This window comes from Myodes glareolus, chromosome 5, assembly GCF_982192425.1.
Source record: "Myodes glareolus chromosome 5, mMyoGla1.1, whole genome shotgun sequence".
Classification (NCBI taxonomy): Eukaryota; Metazoa; Chordata; class Mammalia; order Rodentia; family Cricetidae; genus Myodes; species Myodes glareolus.
The window spans coordinates 47,955,030-47,977,204 of NC_142030.1; the positions used below are offsets into that span (position 1 = coordinate 47,955,030).

At 42.1% G+C, this 22,175-nt stretch overlaps 1 long non-coding RNA gene across 1 annotated transcript; it reads right to left on the reverse strand.

The window, feature by feature from the left end:
• Nucleotides 1-988: 988 nt before the first annotated feature.
• On the reverse strand, nt 989-1,532 carry LOC148122074 (uncharacterized). Its single transcript, XR_015737800.1, has 2 exons — nt 1,390-1,532; nt 989-1,199 (listed from the first exon to the last, which is right to left on the reverse strand). It is a non-coding gene; the product is annotated as an uncharacterized LOC148122074 (long non-coding RNA).
• Nucleotides 1,533-22,175: the final 20,643 nt, after the last annotated feature.

Genomic DNA, 22,175 nt, shown 5'->3' on the forward strand with positions numbered 1-22,175 from the left:
TAATTCTTCATTTTCGTCTCAAGCACATCCATTAGCCTCTGTGGAGCAAGCAGTTGGACCTTAGTGTAGTAACAGGTATGTGAGTCAAAAGGTACAAAAAAATATGCTCTCTCTGAGACAGAGGGTGTAACTTCCACAGTTCCATGAAGAAAAGCAAATGGAAGAATCATTAGCCCAAGGGCACACGTTGTGGCTTTAAATGTAATCTTTTTAATTATCTCCCAAAATAATCTATGACTTAACGGCATTGTGTTACGGAGTTTCAGATTTCAAAAGATTGATTATCCTAGAGAAAAACAAATTACACACTGTGGAGTTGGGATTCAATTCCCAGTCCTGAAAATTTTAAGTGCATGCCACTTGCTCATGATCAAGAGCCCTGGAACAAGTGCTCAAAGTCCCGTTGGTGTGCATTGAATCTCCGTAGACTCAGATGTAACACGGAGTTCAACTAAAGCTTGTTAAGTGTGCTTTATCCAAGATTTGTAATTGGTAGGTCACAAGAGGGCTGGAGCCTAGGCAGTTTACGGAAGTGTGCTTGTCGTAACAGTTAGCTGTATTCTATCAGCAAAATAGAAGTGAATCTGACCGCTGTCATCCATCTTTCAGGAGACGGACAATGGGGAGAATACCGAGACTGTCATCTATTTCTGTACCCATTCGACTGCTAGCACACATGATTGACAGATCTCCCATACAATGCAGGCAGGCCAGTACCTTAGACTTTCCCATTAGCTGTCCATCAACCCTGGGAAGGTGTCACCACTGGGAGATGCCAAGGGATCATTTCTAGTGAGGAACACAGCCCTGATGACATACTATCTTTTATGAACTAAATAGGCACACAGGTACACGTACCTCTCTCACCTGCACCTTTCTTCCAAGTAAATTCATTGCTAAACACTGCTAAACACAACCTTTGCATCCCTTCAGAGTTCATGCTTCAAGTATTTTAGAGTTGATCAATGACCCCACAAGCCCAGGGAGGTCCACTTTTCTTACATTTCTTATTATGAATATATTTGCTGCAGGCTGTCTAAAGGGTTTTCAAGTTCCAGAGGAAAACAGGAAGTCCTTGAAACAAAATAGTGGTTCTTGGGTTCCAGTGGGCCAGGGATTTGCCCGCAGGATGATAACAAAACTTTCAAAAGGCATCTCCAGGGGGCGTCAGAGGAAGAACTGTCTCAGATGTGCTGACCCTACGGGAAAACAGTTTGATCTCAACAAAGGCATTCTCCTGTTTTACATATCAAAAAAGTTAGCCCCTGGAATGGACTCCCCAAAAGTGGAAGATGGCACCAGCTGTGCTAGAGATGGGCGGGGACAGCAGGGGAGCCTTCTGACCATTTTCTTTCTTAAATTCCAAGAGAAAAAAATAACAAGGTGCACCTGTGCAGTTAGCGAGTCATAAAAGTCCGAAGAGGCATTCCGCTGTTCCCATGCTTGTCTTTGGGACATTACGGCTGTATAACGACAGTGATAACCCAAACCATCACCATCCCGTGCTACAGTGCTGGACTAAACGTGCATGATGCTCTAGGCCTTTGTTGCGTCACACTAGGACCAAACACACGTGAGTCGGTGCTGACTCCAGGCAACAGCTGTACGGAAGGTTGTAGCTTTGCCAACCAACTAGTTCCCCAAAGCTAACCCGCTGTTCATCACGATGAAAGACCATTTTCTCCATATTGCTAACAATCCCATTTATCTTGTAGTAATTTTGTTGTTGTTGTTAGCTGTAGCTCTTGCATTAGAACCTTTGTTTGAATGTGTAAGTTTCCACTCTGATGGTTTTACTCTGCACTGTCCTTTTTCCTGTACACACAGTTTCTAGCTTTCTGCTGAGGCACGCCTTTTCAGCCTGAGAACGCGATCACAGTTCACGCCCATGCCTGATTGTGCCTAGTTCCGTTTCTGCTTCCTTTACTGACACCTGCTCTCCATGTTTACTTGGTGGTTTATTTTTGGTTGAGTTCCAGACTGCATGATGAATGTCCTGAGAAAGTGGGAGCCTGAGAATTACCCTCCTCTAGAAAGGACCCCACTCGGTTTGGCAGCAAGGGGAAGGCAGCCTAGGTTGAATTGGTAGCTGATTTGGTTACTTTCAGATTTTGGGTTTGCTTCTCCTTATTCCTGTAAATAACTCCTGCTAATGATAAAATCTTCAGAGCTAGGATTGTTTCCCCTTTAATGGTCCCAAAACAATATTTTCCTTCTCTTGGTCTGCATGAGCCTGTCAACAACTCTGCTCAACTTTTCCATACTCTTCCTCCTTGGAGCAATCATCTTGAGGGCTGAGAAAGATCAGGGTACCTTTAGTTTCAAAACTTTCAGTAGTTCTCTGCTCAAAGATACCCCAAGGCGACCTCATCCCACAAGGCTATGAGGACTTCCCTCTTGAACAGTTAGCACGCACCTGCCTTGGTTTTTTTTTTTCTACCCTCCCAGAAAGCAAGACCAGATTTTTAAGGATTTAAAAATTCTCAAATATTAAAACACTTCTGGACAGAGAAAAGTGTAAATCTCAACTCATGTCTGCGGGGAGTTGTAGATATCTACCAGGCATGATGACTGGATTTGGAGTCTCTTCAGTGTCTGATCTATATAACTTAGGGACAAAGGCTTTATTCTGGAGGGCACTTCCAGAATCCAATCTATTATTTGTGGGGTGGCGGGGGTTATGTCAAATGGCAGGAGCATGAGGTAAATAGTCACATCATAATCACAGTCAGAAAACAAAGCGATGCTTGCGAGCCGGGGAATTACACCGCCCTCAGTGGACAGGTCTTCCCAATTAGCACAATCAAGAGCATCCCCATGGGCATGCGCAGTAGCCCTTCTCCCAAGTGATTCTAGATTCAATGGGGTTGAAAATGAGCATGAACCACCACATTCAATGAGGTGACAGACCTCTGGCGTATGACTTCACTGAGGAGGGATGCTTCACCCCGAGTGTGGGCTGCATCGTTTTGTGGACTGGGGTCCCAGACCAAACACAAAGGAGAAAACCAGCCTTCACCTTTCCTGCTTCCTACTACACATGCAGCATGACCAGTATGTTAGGGCCTCCCTTCCAGGATGAAGCTTACCCTCAAACCATAACAAAAGGGACCCCTATTTTCTTTACTTGCTCCTTCTCAGGTATGTATTCATAGTAATGAGAAAAAGAACTAAACAACTACTATGCCAGGCTCAAATGAATCTATCAGCAAGTTTTCTTCATTTTCTTTTTTTTCTTTTTAGAATTTTGTTTCATATGTATGAATGTTTTACTCACATGTATGTCTGTGCACCATGTGCAAGCCTGGTGCCCATGAAAATCAGCGAGGGGCATCATATTCCCTGGTACTGAAGTTAAGAACAGTTGTGAGTCACAATGTGGGTGCTGGGAATCTAGGCCCTGCAACAACAAGTGTGCTTAATCACGGAGCCATCTCTCCTGTCCTTCTAATAGCTCAAATTCTAATAGCAACATAACCCAAGCATAATGACAACCGTGCTCTGTGGTTGATGCATCCATGGCAAGCAACATGTCCCTTCCCACTGATAGCAATTCCCTGCCTTTGCTCCAGTCAAGTTCCAACAACAGCATAGAACAATAAGTGGAGAATGAGCTATGCCAAAGGATGAAATGGGAGTTGAAACTTTTTGTTCTATTTTTTTAGAACATGCATAAAGTCTGTAGCTTAGTATCAGTCAAAAGGCTCTGATTTCAAGTTATTGATCTAAATGGATTCAAATGGTTAGAGAAATACACCAAGAGTAGGCCTGGGTCCAGATCAGTGTGGATGTGAAGACAGTCCTAGGTATATTATATCCATGTTTTTGGATCTTTGTGCTCCTTGAAGTATGGATCTCTCTGGGGTCAACCTTTGACAATTATCTGTATATCAGCCTATGGTACTAGCTAGCCAAAATCTCTCACCCCATATTTTGTCATATTGAGAATGTTATTTTGGTGACTGCTGGCAGGTTCTGAACCTTTGCCTTGGGAGTAGAGACCTTGCTTTGGTATCTCATAGGATGCAAAGTCCCCGGGCGCATTACCTCATCATTTGACGTATTTTCTTGATTGATTGATTGATTGATTGATTGATTCTTTTGATAGGGCAAATTCACTGAGAGATCGACCCTATATCCACTCTTCTTTTCACAAATGGATGGCAGGCAAACTATTCACCTTGCCCTCTTGATGAGAAAGGCTGAGAGAGCAACTTCACAGCCAAGGATCGAACCCGAGCATTCTGCCTCTGGTTTGACTGGATTTAATTTCTGCGATGGTTATGGGAGAGGAAACAGACTCAAAGAGGTTGAGTGTTGAGGTCAAAACTAACCCAGAAGTTAATAGGCCTGTTGTCAGAACTGGTCTGACTCCACAGACTCTCACCAGGAAGGTTTTCTGACTTGCGAGAGGGCATTGGTTCATCACAATCCCCCTCTATGCTATCCTATTTCACTTGCTAGGGCCTCCTCCTCTGGAAGTTTTCTGCGTCTGATCTGCCTCTGAATCTTGTCTCTGTCTCCAGTCCAGGTATAACCCAAACTACTACATGTCTTCTCTCTCTCTCTCTCTCTCTCTCTCTCTCTCTCTCTCTCTCTCTCTCTCTCTCTCTCTCCCTCTCCCCTCATCACCCTAATCCACAGGAAATAATCTCTCACTAAGGATGCTGTGATGGCCCCTAATACATTGTGTTGTGAAGTGGAATGACTGGCTGCACATGAACTCTGGCTGCATGGAAATTGACACGGATATTGTTTTGAATGTAATCATAAACAGCACTGCAGTGAATGTCCTATCCTATGTACTCTTGCCCTGATATGAGATTAAAGGATAGATTAAGTGTTTGATCTTTAAAATAATCCATGTCAATTTCCATGCAACCCATTTGTTGAGTTTCAGAGAATGCTTCTTCATCTTGGAGGTCAACCTGCTCATGGGAAAGCACGAATTATTCCCTGTACCTCTAAGCTCTGGTACACCTGTAGCATCAGGCCCTAGGACAGTGATATATGTGTCTCAGTGAGAAGCCTGGGAAGTCTAAGCCTGTTTAGTCCAGAGGTTTAATGTTAGGAAGACCTTGTTTTCTTTCATTTGCAGGAATATAAATGAGTTTTATTGTAGAATACCTTCTTTAAAATTCTACCTTTTCAACCTCAGTTTCACACGGCCACATCAAACTAGGTATTACCAGATTTTCACTTCATTATTGCTGATGTTATAGCCGAGGACAGCAGCTCGCTATGTTAAGATACTTCTCTTTGACAACCAGTGTAACCTCATGTATTCTAAAATATTTATTGAACTGCATATGATGGCTTGTATCTGGTTGTATCTGTAACCTTACCATTAGGAGTGTGAGGCAGAAGGATTCCACATTAGGGGCAAGTTTAGACTACAGAGGATGGCATGAAAAGATCTTGTTTTAGGCAATTGGGAGGGAAAAAGAGGGAGAAAGGAGAGGGTAATGATACATCATATGTATCATGTATCATATATATGTAATCTTGCACAGTAACATTTTAAAGATAGAAAATTAACTAAAAAATTAACTATGCCATTTTTCACATTTGGCATAGATGTGCATTCTTTTGTAACTGATTAACAAGAAATCTTTGTTTCTAAAACTATGAATACCACCAACTACTATTACTATAGCCACAATTTCGAATCTGTCTGCTTTACTTTTTCCTGGGGTTTCTATACTTTATGATTGTGAAGGAGGGATGTTGGAATTGGAAGCCCATTCATTCTTTCTCAATGATGTCCTGAGATGCCCTGTTCTTCTTCCCTAGCACAGGAGATTGGATGATGGTTGTATGAGCATTCTGGACATATAGTTAAATGCTATAGTTTCCAGTTATCACAAGAAAAGGTACTCTGATTTCTAAAGTTATCAAGTCCATACCATGAGTATCCATGAGAAATGACATACAGGTATCACTTCTTTCCTTATCCATATTATATATTTTTATAAACCCTGAGATAGAACAAGACTCAAATTCAATGAAATGAGCAGTAGAAAGGTAGAGTGGAAAAATTTTATTTCTAGTTTGTCCCCTTTTTTTTTAATGTAACTGTGAAGAAAACTGAACAAGGTATGTCTGGTTTGGGTTGGGTTAACACAACATCAGAAGATTTATAATTCATTTTTAAAGTACTTTATTAGTTCATAGTTTGGGTGTAGGGTGAAAGGGTCAGCCAAAGAAACCTACCCTGACCCTGAAACCAGAACTAGTAAAAGAAGCCCACCTTGGTCATGAAACCAGAGCCAGTGAAAGAAACACTTTAGCCCTCAACCCAGAACCTAACAAGCAGACCCCGACTCTGAAACCAGAGCCAAAGAAGCACACTTTGGCCCTGGAACCAGAACCAGTGGAAGAAACTAGAGCCAAAAACCTAAAAATGGGCCAGTGAAAATTTGTCCCTGAAACTAGAGCCAACTCTGTCCCTCATTAGGAGCCAACCAATCCCTGAGCACTAAATCTAGCACCCTGACACCAAAGCCACAGCCAGTGAAAGAAACACTCTAGTCCTGAACCCCAAACCAAAGAAACACACTCTGACTCTGGAACCAGTCAAAGACACACACTTTGGCCCTAGAAGCAGAGCCAGTGAAAGAAATATGCCTTCACCATGAAAATGGATCCCAAAGACTAAAAAGAGACAGCGAAATAAACACAATTTGGCCCTGAAATCAGAGCCAACCCTTCTCCTGACCAACTAAACCAGTCAATCCCTGAGCAGTTTTGGGTGAAGATCCTCTTTCACTGGCAGAGAGCAGAAGAACCACTTCCACATGCCAGTCACTGGGTGATTTGATTATTTCTTATTGAAACAATCCACTCTTTTCAAACAACCTCTAACTAAAGTCTAAAATCAATGAAACAATCAAGACACTTTGTTAGTCTTGTTTTTCTAATATATTTTAAATAAGTGTTTTTAATGTTTAAAAAAAAATGTGTCCATAGGACATTGTTCTAGTTTCCTTTCTGCTGCATTTCTGTGGCTATGATAAGACACCCTGGGAAAAGGCAGCTCATGGAAGAAAGGGTCGATTCAACTTACAACTCCAGAGCATAGTTTATTATTGAAGGGGAAGTCATGGTAGAAAGCCAAAGCAGCTGCACCCACGATAAAAGCAGAGAGAAAAGAATGTACTGATTCTCCTTGCTTGTTCATCTAGCTTTTTCCTGTTCAACTTTGTTCAAGATACCCCTGCCCAGGGAATGGTGCCACCTACAACAGGCTGGGGCTTCCTATACATCAAGGCAATTGATGACCAAGAAATTGATAACAGTCAAGACACTTCCTCACAGACTACACAGAAGCAAACCTGATCTAGGCAATTCCTCAGTTGAGACCCTCTTGACAGGTGACTCTAGGTTATAACAAGTTGATATCTAAAGCTAACCATTGCTGTGGATAATTTCTCTTATATGCTGTAAAGATTTGTCACTCAAAGTGGTTTAATAAAACGCTGATTGACCAGTAGCAAAGCAAGGAGAATAGGCGGAGTGATCAAAGTAAGGATGATGGGAAGAAGGTTGGTGGAGTCAGGAGATGCTGGCCAGATGTTGAGAAAGCAAAATGGACATTCCATCCTGAGAAAAGGTACCACCATGTGGCACAGCGTAAATAAGGAATATGGGTAGTTAATAATAAGCCTGAGCTATTGGCTGAGCATTTATAGGTAATATTAAGTCTCTGTATGGTAATTTGGGAAATGGATGCTGAGTATTTGGGACCAAGTGACTCCAAGCAGCTCTGAGACAGGAAACTTCCACCAACAAACCACCATAGTCATTTTGGAAAATTTTATGTCATACCATATAGAAGTCTCATAGAAAATAAATTTGTATAAAGATCATTTTAAAAAAATAATTTGCTATGCTCCTTAGCTGACTGTTTACCTGGCTTAGAAACTAGAAGATTCATATTCTGTCAGTGCTCCCCTGTTGTTCCATTCCTCAGGAGCTTCAGCTATGATTACAAAACAGCTTCAGAAAATGAGAACGCTAATTTGAGAACAGGCAATGAAACTGCCTACTCCCAGTCTGCCCATGAATGTAAATCAGTGCAGCAGAACACTCCGTCCCTGGAGACCCACTGTCTCTGAAGTCTGCTAGAAACCTGCCCATGTCCCCCTGAGTGTGGGACCAGAGCACAGGAGCTCCATGGTGCTGGCCGTCACAGGACATGGTCAACTCCATTCTGGCAGTCAGGCTCAGCAAGCCTGGAAATGAAGCAAGAATTCCTGCCCCCAATGTGACTTTCAAATCATTCCTTCAGCCTGAATCAAACCAACTCCCCCTGCCCCCTCCTCAAACAACAATTCTTTATCCTAAGTTATACAGTACAACATATACTAGAATCCTTGGAGTTTGCTTACCATGAGCCAGATGTCTACCCCATGAGACCAAAGGGATAGAAATGTTGACAGTGCATTGGTGGCAATGAAATGACAAGTGTATCTGTCTCACCCAGGCGGGCCAGTTCTACCCAAGTTGCATGGAAAATGGGGAACCTTTCCTGGCTATGGCCGGAAAAGGATAGGCATGCACGAGAACGGGAGATGCGTGCTGCTTCGCTTGCTTTGAGGGTATGGGGAGGTGCACAGAGCCAGCAAGTGCAGGCAGCACCTGCCAGCTGCAGAATACAGTAAATAAATAATAGGTAAACAAATAATAAGTAAACAAATGGAGTCCCTCCCAGACCCTGACGTGGGAAGAGAGCTGCTGGGTCAGTCCGTGAGACCTTATTAGATTCTTCAGGATGGAGTGCAAGGAGCACATCCACGTCCAGCCACTGTGCTTGGGCAACCTTCTCCATGAGAAGAAACAAATGCACACACCAGGGACGTCAGGTAATACACATGTGGTACTGTTTCTTTAAAAAAAAAAAGGCACCTGCTCAGCCATGTCTTAACTGATTCTCTAATAAATTCTGGGAATTTATTTTTCATGTCACTTTTCATATATTTCAATGGGTTTTCCCTCACCAAAATTCTGTAAGTAGAATTCTTTAAGATTATAACAAAACACATTATGCAATATTTTAAAAATAATCTGTATCTAAGCTATTAAAACTGTAAATAGCATTTCTAAGCCAATAAACTCACCTTTCAAACCACCAGCTTCTCTCAGTGAGTATTTTCTAAGGCCTCCTCAGGGCTGGGTTAAAGAAACATGTGTTTTTGTTTCGGGAAGTAAAGCAAAGCGAACTTGGAAATGTCTATGTCCGATCAATGTCTGAGAGCTGGACTCCCTCAGAGAACCGCCTGTGTGAGCATTCCCTCCCACTTGGAATGGGAGACATGTTCACCCTAGTCATTCTCTTCTCTCTGAACATCTCTTTCCAGGTTTCTGCCTGAGCTGAGGATGAATGTGAATGTCCCTTCCAGAAGGACAAGGCAGAGCTGAGCAGAGACAGTAGTAATTCCACAGTGGCCATTCCCGACTGTGCATCCTCCTCCTGTGTGGGACTTGGAGCACTCTCCTATGAGAGCAGTGCAGGCCTGGCCAGCGGCAGCACTCCGGGAGCATCAGGTGGGAGATGAATGCAATTAGCTTACTCTCTCTGGCGTATGTGTTCCAAACGGAGCACAAGGGCTAGAACCAAGATAAGTACTCTTGGACCTGGCTTGAGATGCAGAGCTGAGCAGACAGGACACAGGGGAGCCCTCTTCATCCATGTGCTCAGCATCCACAGACACAAGCAAGCCATGGATCAAAAATAAAGGGGAAAGTATATTAGAGCAGAGAAAGTGTATAGTTGCCCAACCGCCATGGCTATCTAAATAATACCATACCTACTTAGCATTTACATTGCACTATGCAATATCAGTTACCCACAGAAGAGCTGAAGCACAGCAGAGAATGTGTGCACTACATGCAGATACTGTTCTGTTCGAAAGTGGATTTTGGAATCTGTCAGGGTTCATCTTCCACGAAGTCCGAGAGTTAATTGCAATATGATATGTAAACTCTGTTGAGTCAGACATGACATGGTGATATATGTTTTTAATCCCAGCACTAGGGAGACAGAGATAGAGGCAGACAGGATTCTGTGAATCTGGAGTCAGCCTGCTCTCCATACCAAGTTCCAGGCCAGTCAGAACTAAACATAAACAAAAAACTAATGGGCGACAAAATTCTGCCTTCCTGCCTCTGAGTGTCCCTGACATGAGATCATACAAATAGTAACATTAATAACATTAATAATAACAATAGCTTTGATATTTGTTAGCTCAGCCATCTCAAAAACCTCGTGAAGTAGCTGCTACTTGTAGGTGAGGATGCAGGGAGAAGCCTAGTATCTTCCTAAGAAAAACACAGCCGATAAACGAACAAGGTGCGATTAGGCAGTCTGGATCGAGAATCCACACTGATAAACCACCTCATCATACTGCCCAGCACTGAAGTCATATGAGCAACTGAAATGAAGCCTAAAGGCTAGCATGGTGTGTCACTGTCCCATAGAAAGAATAGAGGAGAGGGAGTGAATTGGTTGAGTCTAAGAAGCAGGCAGCATCCCTGAGGAGCCCCAGAAGCACTCACAGTGGCATTGAACCAACAAGGAGGGTGAACTGAGCCAAGCTGGTGAAGCCAGTGCAAACCGGCTCAGCAGGCCATACAAACCCGGAGTTCACCAGCCTGAGCAGCCCAGAAGGAGAAGTTGAAAACCTCAGCCAGCCCAGAATATAACCTCGAGAATTACTTGAAAAGATTACCCTAAATATTTTCTTCAAGCATAAATATGTCATTCGCTGGTTGCATCTTTCAACACAGAGAAGATCTAGAGTAAAATGCAAGAAGATTTAAGAAAACCCAAGGCACAGGATTATCTTTTAACTTGTGCACTTTTGATATATTTGAGCATTTATAATGAACAAAATTTGGTATATTAAAGTAATAACTTTGACTTGCCATTTTAACTCAGAAACTAATGTGTAATTGAGTTATGGGTTTAGGTTTTTATTTTTATAAGAAAATATTAACTTTTAAATAGAAAAATAAATATGGTAAGAAATAATATTCTCCCAATGTTCTAATTCCCTAAACCAATCTTGTTTTCTGTCCTCTGAAAGAAATATTAAGATTTTGTTTATATATTCATGGACTAATAATTTTAAATCAAGATATTACTAAAAAATTATGAACTATTAGATCACTGAATAATATTTAAGAGTCATCATACATAGAAATTTTAGTAATTGAATTCATAAGAATAACTTAAATATTTAATTGAGGTATTTAAGTGGAAATAGTGTATATTAAATGCATAGATTCAATTTAAAATATTTAAATGAGTTTAATTAACAGAGTTTAAAATTTTGTAATAACTTTGGTTACTATGATATTGCTTCTTCAAACACTCTCAGGGAATTTTTATTTCCCAGCTGTACTAATATATGAGATTGAGATGGTATCTTATTGACTTTTGCCTCTAAAAATGTTTCATTTGTTGTAAGATGGCTAAGGCCAGGAGTAGAAGCAAGGCACTCTGAAATGAGGAGAATAATGGAGCTGAGGTCCAGATGTCAACCAGGGACAGGACATGTCCAGGAAAGTCACCTGACCTGTCTCAGGCTGAGACAGAGCCGAGAAAAGCAGCTCTATTGCAATGAAACACTAGAGCAGGGGTTCTCAACCCGTGGGTTCTAAAGGGATCACATAGCAGATATTTACACTGCAATTCATAACAGCAACAAAATTACAGTTATGAAGTAGCAATAAAATAACTTTAGGGTTGGGGGTCACCACAATATGGGAATTGTATTAGGGAGGTTGAGAAACACTGTTGCAGAGTTTGGGGGACTTATTTGCTACCAAGTCCCTTTCAAATGGGCTTTTTAATCAACTACATTTAACAATAAAGACTTAAAAACCAAGCTCAAAGTGTTAATGAATAACTGTGAATACGAATACCACACGCATTTCCCCTTGAGTGTACAATTAAGATTGACCTACTGGCTAGTTCTTATAGTATTGGAAGGCGATATCCAAGGGGCCAGGAGAGAAAAGTCATCCACCACCTTACCCAGCTGTGAATCCTGTGAGCTTCCATAATGACTGGCATGGAAAGCTGTGCCCATCGGGGCAATAGTAGCATGAATACTATGTGGGTAACCAACTAATTTCTGGTTACATCCAAGGCCCACTCCACAGGAATGAACTCATTCCTGGTTCGAGAAAGTTGATTAAGAATTGGTGACTGAGGAGGTCGTAGACCCAGTGGGGAAAACTCATTATCATTTTGCTAAATGGACATGTGACTGAACTACTTTTTAAATGCTTGTGTTTGTAACCACAGCTTGGTTTTGCTCTCCACTTTGTCAGAAAAGCTCCATCGTGCAATGGGTGGTGGCAGTTAACGAAAAGACTCGACTTGGCTGGGCAGCGCTGACACGTGCACACTGTTAATCCCAACACTTGGGAGGCAGAGGTAGGAGAATCCCTGTGAGTCTGAGGCCAGCCTGGTCTACAAAGTGAGTTCCAGGACAATTAGGACTGTTACACAGAGAAACCCTGTCTCGAAAAAAAAACAACCAACCAAACAAACAAACAAAATGCAACTTGCTGAAATGCTAAGAATAAGGTGGCATGCTCAGTCCTAAGTGAGTCATCTCTATTGTCTCCTGTATGGCTTAGGGACATCATGGAAGGGACGCAGAAGGATCTGAGAGCGGGAGGACAGGAGCTGTGTTGTAAAAAGACATCTTTGGGACTTGGCATGGTCAGGGCACACAAACTCATTATAGCTATGATTGCCCTCACAAGACCCTGCACACTGTTGGATCCGTCAACCTCTCGTCTTGGAAAAAGCTCAAGAAACCCACCCTTTTTGTTAATGTTCACTGTGGGGAGGGATGTCAGTTTCTTTGTGTTGTAGCTACCAATAAATCACCTATATTCCAGGAAACAACATCTCACCCATGCTCGTACAGCAACATTAATTAAAATCAGAAGCAGAGAGAGAGAGAGACAGACAGACACAGAAATAGAAGGAAGACTTGTTAGAAAGAAGAAAGGTTTCAGTGAGAGAAAAAATGGGGATAAAATAAGATCATGGGAGGGCTGAAGGTTCTTGAAATTCACTATATACATTTATGAAAAAAGAATAAAAATAAAAGGACTTACCATGCTTGCCTTATCAAATATCTGCTTTTATCCCAGCTCACTATAAACAGCATGTCCTATCTTTTATAAATTTCAAAGTAAGTTATAATATCAATGTGTTCCACCACAAATACTTGCTATGTGTATCGCTAACTATAGCTCAATATTTAACACATTTTAGATAAAATTCATATGTAAGAGAGCTGCTTTTTACCAACAGATGAAAGTTGTGTAACCCAAATACTACTAAGATTTAGAATGTTTCCATCATCACCAATGACTCCTCCAACCTCTTCTCAGGCAACCACGTACACACACACACACACACACACACAGAGGCACACACAGGCACCCACAAACAGAGGCATCCACACAGCCCCCCTACACAAAAAGGCAACCCCATACACACAGGTATTCACACACAGAGAGACACCCTCCCACACACAGGCACCCCCATATACACACAGGCACCACCCACACAAGGTACACACACACACACAAGCACCTCCGCACACACACAAGCAACCCCCAAACACATATACACAAGCATCCATAGGCTTCCCCCCATACACCCGCATAGCCCCCCATATACAGGCACTCCCGTACTCATAAACACCCACCCGCACGGGCACACAAACACACATCCACACACACCATCTCCCCACCACCCCAAAGGCACACATACACAGAGTTCCGCCCACACTCTCGCAGGCAATATACACAAAGCAAGCATGCCTGCATGCACGCACATTCGCAGGCATGCGGGAACGCAGGCACGCAGGCACACAGGCAGGCTGCAGCCACTGTTCTGAACCTTTCCATCACGTTTTTTCATTTGCTTTTCTAGCGTTTCACGTGAATTAGATCTTATGGTACGTATTCATGTGTGCAGGATGTCTTCCACTCAACAGAATATACCGGGGATACAGCCATGTTGTCACAGGTATTAATAGTTTGTCTCTGTTCGTTGCTACGAAGTATCTCACGGCAAAGCTAAACATACACATTCTTGTTGATGGATTTTTAGATAGTTTCCTGGTTTAAATTACTGTAAATGAATCTGCTATTCAGGGTCACTGTCTGGGCTGACTGGGTGTTCCCGGGATCGTGACATCTTATTCAACGCATTGTGGAAGCACCCTGGTTTGCAGAACAGCGAGGAGCGTTCTTAAACAGCAGAGCAACATTACAGGTCAGATGCATGGCGGCTAGCAGCGGTCTCCTGGAGCCTGCGTCCTCAAGAGCATTGGTATAGCTGAGGGCCTTTCTTTACCGGCTCTGAGCAAAGGAGGCTGACACGGGCTATATAGTGTGAATAGTTCTGTTTGGATCGACAGCCTAGGGATATGTAAATTTTACACACAGTGAATTTCTCTTCTTACAATGAGTCCAGTTTTAATATATGTATGCCTAATTCTGCAGAGACATAAGATGGTGAATAGAGACCTGTTGCCTGAAAGTTCACCCTGAGAACATATTTTTCTTTACTGCACCTGCACCCAAAACCAAGTCAGGTCAACTCGGACCCCTGTCTCCTGTGCCTGGGCCGTGTTTCAATAGAAACAGGTGTTGCCACAGGACTGTCAACGAGTGAAGCCATCTATCTCTTCCTCTTGAAAGGGAGTGTTGTGCTCGCCTGCCATGAATCTAATATGAGTATAGCCATGCAAGTATTCTGTGGAATATGTTTGTGGTTATTCTGGAAAATGCATAGGCACGGAATTGCTGGGTCATCAGGGTGCGTGCTTAGTTCTATAATAATCTATAATAATCTTCTAGACCTTGTCTAATGGCAGGCGCTCCATTTTATAGTCTCATCAGTGAACACCTGTAAGGGCAGGCATGTTTCACTCCAGGTAGCCATCAGATTTTACGCATCTTTTCTATTTTTCCTGGCTGAGAGGTGTAGCAGAATCTCATTAAACTTTGAATTTTTTTTTTTATGCCTGAGAATGCTGTGTTTTCCTCTGAGACTTGCCTATTCAAATACTTTGCTCATTTTTCTAAATTGGAGATTTTACTATTTTGGTAAATATTTGGGTGTTACCTCAGGGGAGTTAACTTGATGAAAAAAAAATGTGACTCATTTGTCAGATACATATTTTGAAAGTATTTTCTCTCAAATTATAGCTTATCTCCCCTTTTTTATTTCCTTTATGGGGACAATTTAGACATCAGCAAATCTAATTCACCATTTCCCATTTTATGGTGATCACCCTCTCTAAATAGGAAAGCATGAAGAGACCTAGTGTTTTTCACGGAAGAGCTTGGTGGTGTGTTAGGACATTGGATGGGTGATCCATCCCTAATGACTCTATATAGCATAGTAGTGGGATGGTGGTCCCCTTCCCCAGGCACACTGCCTTACTTTGTCTTGACCCTCACAGCATCAGTAGCTATTGTAACTAAGGCTAAAACTCAGCAAAGCAGCTAAGTTTCATCCCTAGGTTTGGTTACGGTGTGTCTGTGTTCATTCAGTTCCCTCTCTGGGGTTGGATAGGTGTGTCTGCATCCATTCCTAAGAATTCTACCCAGTTTATATTTAAACCTGAGGAGACGCTTGCTGAGGAAAGCCAGAAAACTCTTTTGGTCCTAAGCAACCCTCCACATGTCATATGAACGCCTGGAGTCCCATCTGTTATGTGAACAAACTGCCATCCATTTCCTACCCCTTTTATGAGAGATGGGAGTGGGAGTCGGTTTTTAAAGCTTTAACAATAAATTTGTTTGTTACCAAAACAAAAAGCTAAAATCAGACCGGGTATGTTTGTAGTTCCCTCTTGCGGGCAGAGGGATGCGGGGCGTGACACAGGGTTGTGGTGACAATACATCTCTACAGAGATTTGGTCCACACTAGGAGGGTGGCCTCTTTTCTTAGTCCTGAGCTGGGGGTGTTAACTGTCTGCTGGCAACTAGAGAAAAGGAAACTCTGCAAATTCCCAGTTCCAACCACAAACTGGGTTTCTGCTGAACAGTCCCAGAAGGGCTGTCTTTGATGAGACACCCCCTGTGCTCTTTCCTTCCTCTGTCTCCTGTAATGGCTTCCCTGTCTATTCTACACACCACAGTAAGGACTGTCCAACCATCAGTAGGTGTAGAAAAATATTATAGAGTTTGAAATATTAAAATTATGTAATGTGGCATTTTCAAAGCATTTTTGCATAGATCTATTTGTTTTTGAAAGAGAAATAAAGGGAAAACTATGTACTCAAATGAATTTAAGACCAACTAGACCCGAATAGCAAGTCTTGCTTGCCACAGGGTACCCAACAAATTGGGCAAGCAGATATAGATCGTGCGTCTTCTTGGTTTTGCTGTGCTCTTGGCTGATTTGATCACGCACATATTTTCTTTTGAAAGTAAAAGCAGTCTGTGGAAACAAGTCACTCTTCCTATGGGGAGTGAGTCCCAGCTTGCAGAAGGGAGCGTGACCTTGGAAGCGTTGTGTTAGGGTTGCCCATTTGTGAGTAGTCAGAAAAACTCTCACAAACACCCATCAAAGGCCACCACATTGGCTCTCATGGATCTTTAAGCTTACATCCGAAGCTCATCTTTGACTATTCCTGCAGCCCCTTCCTTTTAAATCACCTCACAGCTCCCTTGTAACAAGCCTCTAGCTACAACCTGGGTTAATATTTCAAACAGGAGACTTTTAATTATGGTAGCTCTCCAATAGAACAAGACAAAAACTACCTGGAGGCTTGAGAGGGATGGTGTTGTGAAAAATGAATTGGCTATGCATCTAAATAGGAAGAAAATGCCTTGTATCTCTTTAACCCTCTAATCCTTTCTTATACTATTCAGTTGGAAAATTATACCATGAAGAAGACACAACCATAAATATGGATCCAGTAATATTGAGCTTGAAAGGATATAGCAGATTGCCAAATAAAAAGGTTTTCAAATTTTCATGTGTATCAAAGAGCAACATCTGAAGATTAAAACGTACCCCTTAACTCATACAGCTGAGATTATGACTTCAGAATTGAATAGCGATCATCAGTACCTCAATGTCTGTTCAAACCAGAGCCAGGTCTCACTCCCAGTGAACCTCACTGTGTAGGTCTGGAGGGCCAGCTTGGAATCTGTCTTTACGAGTAATGACCTGGACCAAGCCCTGTGAAATGCCGACACAGTCTTCATGTCCCTCAAACCATAAAGAGAGCAAGTGGAGCCCTCAGGCGATGCAGGAGCTGAGTCCCAACCTCCTGGTTCTGACGTCAACACTCTCCCCATCACCAAGCCCTGGACTTGGAGCAGCTAATAAACCGAAGAGGCCTTTGAGTTTTCTTACATCAAAACTAGTTGCTCATGAAAGTTAGGATGATCTGAAATTGCCTGTGAGCTTGAAAGTGGGTCTGTGTAAAGAAGGATGGGTTGGCCAGCCCTGTCTCTCCAGTCAGTGAGTCACTCCACACAGGGACTCTTCAGCTTGGTAGGACCTGCTACGTGCTTAGTCATTTGTATGTTCATCTACAGAAGACACTTTCTATCTTATTATTAAGAACATGCTTACCTGAGGAACCTGTTCTGAATTATTAGGAAGTGAATTCAACATCTAGCTTATTATAAATGCACTACATCTGAAAACAGTTGAAATCCAAGCCATTGGGCAAGCTTGTGAGAGGCTTTTCTTATTCATATTATTTGAGGCAAGAAGACATCCCCTTAATCTGAGCCACCCCTTCTAGTGGCATCCCACGTAAGAGGATGTAGAAGAAGAAAATTCCATCTTTGCCTGCATGCCCTTGCTCTCGCCGGAAAGTTTGTCCACCCTGTTGTTGAGGTACTCCTTTGCCAGTATTAAAACCCATGTGTTTGGAATTCCAGCACAGACCAGTAACTCTCCAGGGATCATGCAGGACTCCAGTGCTATGGGACTATTGAGACATCCAGCCTCATAAACTGAACAACTACCTGTTTCTCAGTCTTTCCGTTGTGACACAGCCATTGTTGGACACCTAGAACCATAGTCTTTCAACCAGTCTAATAAATCCCGTATCTTATATGCATACATATATAGATATAGATGTAGATATAGAGGTATAATCAGTTCTGTTCCTTTAGAGAAACCTGGCTGATATGATGGCTGAGCCATAAGCATTCCAACTTTCTGACCCTGGCAGATCTTTCCACACAGTTTAACTTGACCATCTGCTGGCAGGGGCTTGGGTAAAGGTTACTAAATGCTGCTGCCATCCCCAAAAAAAGTGAAAAATGCAATCATTTCCTTTCCTATAGCAAGTGTAAATTTTCTCTCTCTCTCGGTTACCAGGAAGCAGACAAACAAACCCCTTCCTAGCCAAGCAGCTACATTGATGATTTTAGTCTAATCACTTGTGCTTTCTTTAACTGGTCCCTTGAGATGTTCTTTGATTGTCCTATTCATATTTTTGTCTAGATTTCAACAGCGCATACACTGACTCCAATTCTGTTTTTACTTTCCCAAATACTCATTAAAGAGGAGCAAAATATGAATACAATACTCCCATTGGAGTTAAAGCCTAAGCCAAGTGTGGCAGCTGCTGCCCTGCCTCCCCAAGGTCCTCTTCCTTCCCCCCAAATAATTTATTCTTTGTATCAAACCAGAGATGAGATTCTGATCTCCCAGACTGCTGAGCCTCTGGGTTGATAAGGTCCTTTGGGACAGAAGGCTTTTTCCCAAACAGAAATCAATGTAATCAATCAGAATCCTGTGTCTATAAATCAAACAGGAACAAGTTGAAAATCAAGTAGTCTGCCGTAAAAGAATTTTTTTTTTAAATTCACACTGAAAGCCTGAACTCAAGGAAGCATGTGGGCTAAGGTTATAAAGAAACAAGTGTGCCAGATGTCAGAAGTCTGGAGAGGCAAGAATTATAGGGATAGAAGATAGAGACTAAAGAACCAGTGGATGGGAAATTAGTGTGTCTACAACATCTGTTGAGGTCACTCGATGGAGACTCAGTGTGCACAGGGAACAGACATGCCCAGAAAACAAAGGTATATGGAGCCTAATGTAGAGTACAGGAAAGGTATAAGTTAGTGTAACATTAAAGGGCCTGCTTGTTGGGGTTTATGTCCTGCCCAGTTCCCCACAGCCGGCAAGCCCCAGAGATCTCCATAAGTTATAAAACTGATTGGCCCATTAGCTCAGGCTACTTACTAGCTCTTGTAGCTTATATTAACCCATTATTCTTATCTATGTTAGCCACATGGCTTGGTACCTTTCTCAGCGGGGCAGCTTACATTTTGTTTCTTCAGTGGTCTGGACAGAACTGCGGAGGGAGTGTCCTGGTTCCCAGAATACTCCTCTTCTCATCGCCTCACCTCTACTTCCTGTCTGGTTGATCCACTTATACTTCCTGCCTGGTCAAGCAGCATTTATTTAAAACATGATTGACAGAATACAGGCAATTCTCCAACACCAAGTTAGGTTTTGTACATGATGTCAGATGAGGTCATTATGTTTCCCTGAGTGCTGTGTTACCTCTAGCTCCACACTTCCATAGAAATGGGCCTTCCTTGCTGAGGGTTGTCTTAGTTGGAATTTCTATTGCTGTGATGAAACACCATGACCAGTCAGGAAGTAGGGAAATAAAGGGTTTATTTGGTTTACATTTCCACATCATAGTCTATCTCTGAAGGAAGCCAGAATAGGAACTAAAAGAAGGCAGGAAGCTGGAGGCAGGAGCTGATGTAGAGGTCATGGAGGGTACTGTTTACCAGCTCACCCTCATGATTTGCTCAACCTGCTTTCTTACAGAAGCCAGGACTACCTGTCCAGGGATGGCACCACCCACAATCGACTGGCCCTCACCTATTAATTAATTAAGAAAGTTCCTTATAAGCTTGTGTATAGCCAACTCTTCTAGGAACATTTTCTTTCATTTTCCCCCCTTCCAGGTGACTTTAGCTTATGCCAAGTTGATCTAAAACTATCCAGCACAGGGCTGCTCCCACAATTCCTGGGCATCAAGCTTGTAGTGGGTTTCTATGAAGTGTAGCTAAAACTCCTGCTTTTTTCTTTTTCGTCTATCCATTAAAATTAAATTACCAAAACTTATATTGTGAGTTTTCCCATTGATTCAATCCAGAGCCTCTCTAAAATGAACATCAATGATATGGGGTGTCCTTCTGTATATGGTTGATGATTAAAGCTTTTATTGGTTGATGATTAAAGCTGTTGCAGCCTATGGCTTAGCAGGGTAAAGCCAGGCAGAAAACCCAAACATAGATATGTATAGAAAGAATAGGTAGAGTCAAAGAGATGCCATATAGCTACTGAAGGAGAAAGATGACAGAAACTTACTCATAAGCCACAACCTCGTGACAATACATAGATTACTAGAAATGGGTTAATTTAATATATAAGAGCTAGCAAAGAGTATGCCTGAGCTGATGGCCAGACAGAGTTGTAATTAGAAATTAGAAAATAATTTCTGTGTGATTATTCAGTACTGGGTGGCCAGGAAACAAAATAGCAGCCTCCGCTTACCGATCAACAAGAAATATCTGTACCACCCTACTTCACTGTCCCCCATAATGCTTTGGAATCCTGATGATGGAATTGTGGGTTACCGCAACTGAGTGACTTTAAATGACATGGATTTATCCCATGGCCTTACCCCTCCCATGGACCTGAGAGATACACTTGACTCCTTGTTTCCTCTCCAAATGGCAGGCCTCATGACATCATCTCTCACTGATATGTTTCCTCTTCTCAGTTACAATGACCCCTATGATTTCATACTGATGTAGACTGAACCCTTGCTCTACAGTCCTTAATACAATGAAGTCCACAATGATTTTCTTCTGTGTAAGGTAGCACACTTGCAAACACTGAGGCTCAAAACACAGACATGTTTAAAAGACCATTGTCCAAGTGCCAAAGAAATCAAGCAATGTCCCTGCCTCATGACTTGCTCCTTCAAATGCCTTCATGTGGGTGATCAATGCCTTTGTATAAGGAAAAATATTTAGAATAATAACAAAGACCAAAGTGTTATATAAATTTACCTTCTCCAGGGTGTCTTCAGTGGAACTACAGAACCTCCAAGTTTGAGAATATTTTTCCAATATTATCTTTATGACAAATCTCAAAAATGGACAAAAGTTGAATCACACACTAAATATTTTAATACTAAGCATAAACACTGTACCAAAGTTTTACTTTTTTGCTTTTTCATATAGATGTGCATTAACCAATCTCTATTTATTTTTGAGCATCTTAATTTTAAGTAATTCATTATCTAGACATCAACCAGATAGATGACAGCATAGTTTATGATGCCTGTTTTGAATGTGACTCTCTTAACAGTTTCTGCTTCTATTGATAAAAGGAAAGATTTTTGCTGTGAAAATCTATCTCATATTCTTATATATGCAGAGATCTTTTCAGTAGCATTGTCACTTAATCTCTAGTGACATATCTATATCTATAGGCCATCCCTAGTTTAGTAGGCCTGTGTGATTGACAGCTCTCTGCATCCTGGCTGCATGCCATCTCACTAGCCGGTTGCCTCTATCCACTTTCTTCACCCCAGGCTTTTCTGTAAGGCTTTAGAATTCTACTCAGTGTGGCTTGTCAGACACTCATGGACTGTTGCAGGAACCATCTTTGGCACAAAGCAGGACATCTGAAGCCTCACTAACAGTGTTAGGATAAGCAGTCATGGAAGGTATTCTATAACCAGAAGACATGGGACTGCATCCCAGTCCTGCTTCCAGCAGCTGTGGTCCAAAGCATCCTTCTGGACTCACCCTCCTCCCATCTCTCTCCTTATATTGCCCATTTTCTCTGGGAATAATCTATCTCTCAATCTTGTCTGTCTGTGGTCAAGACACAACCTAAAATAATATATGCCCTCCTTCCTCTCTTTCTTCTCATAACCCAATCCACGTTTCTTGTTAAGGATACTGCAATGAATTCTTAATGCATTTCCTTCAAATTTTGTTCTCCACACAATGTTCAAAGTACCACTGAATTTAAAAGTTTCCTGTGCTAAAATAAACCCACATTTCTCATCATGGCCTAAGTATTCTTTGCTGCCCCAGGCTCAGCCCAACACTGTAGG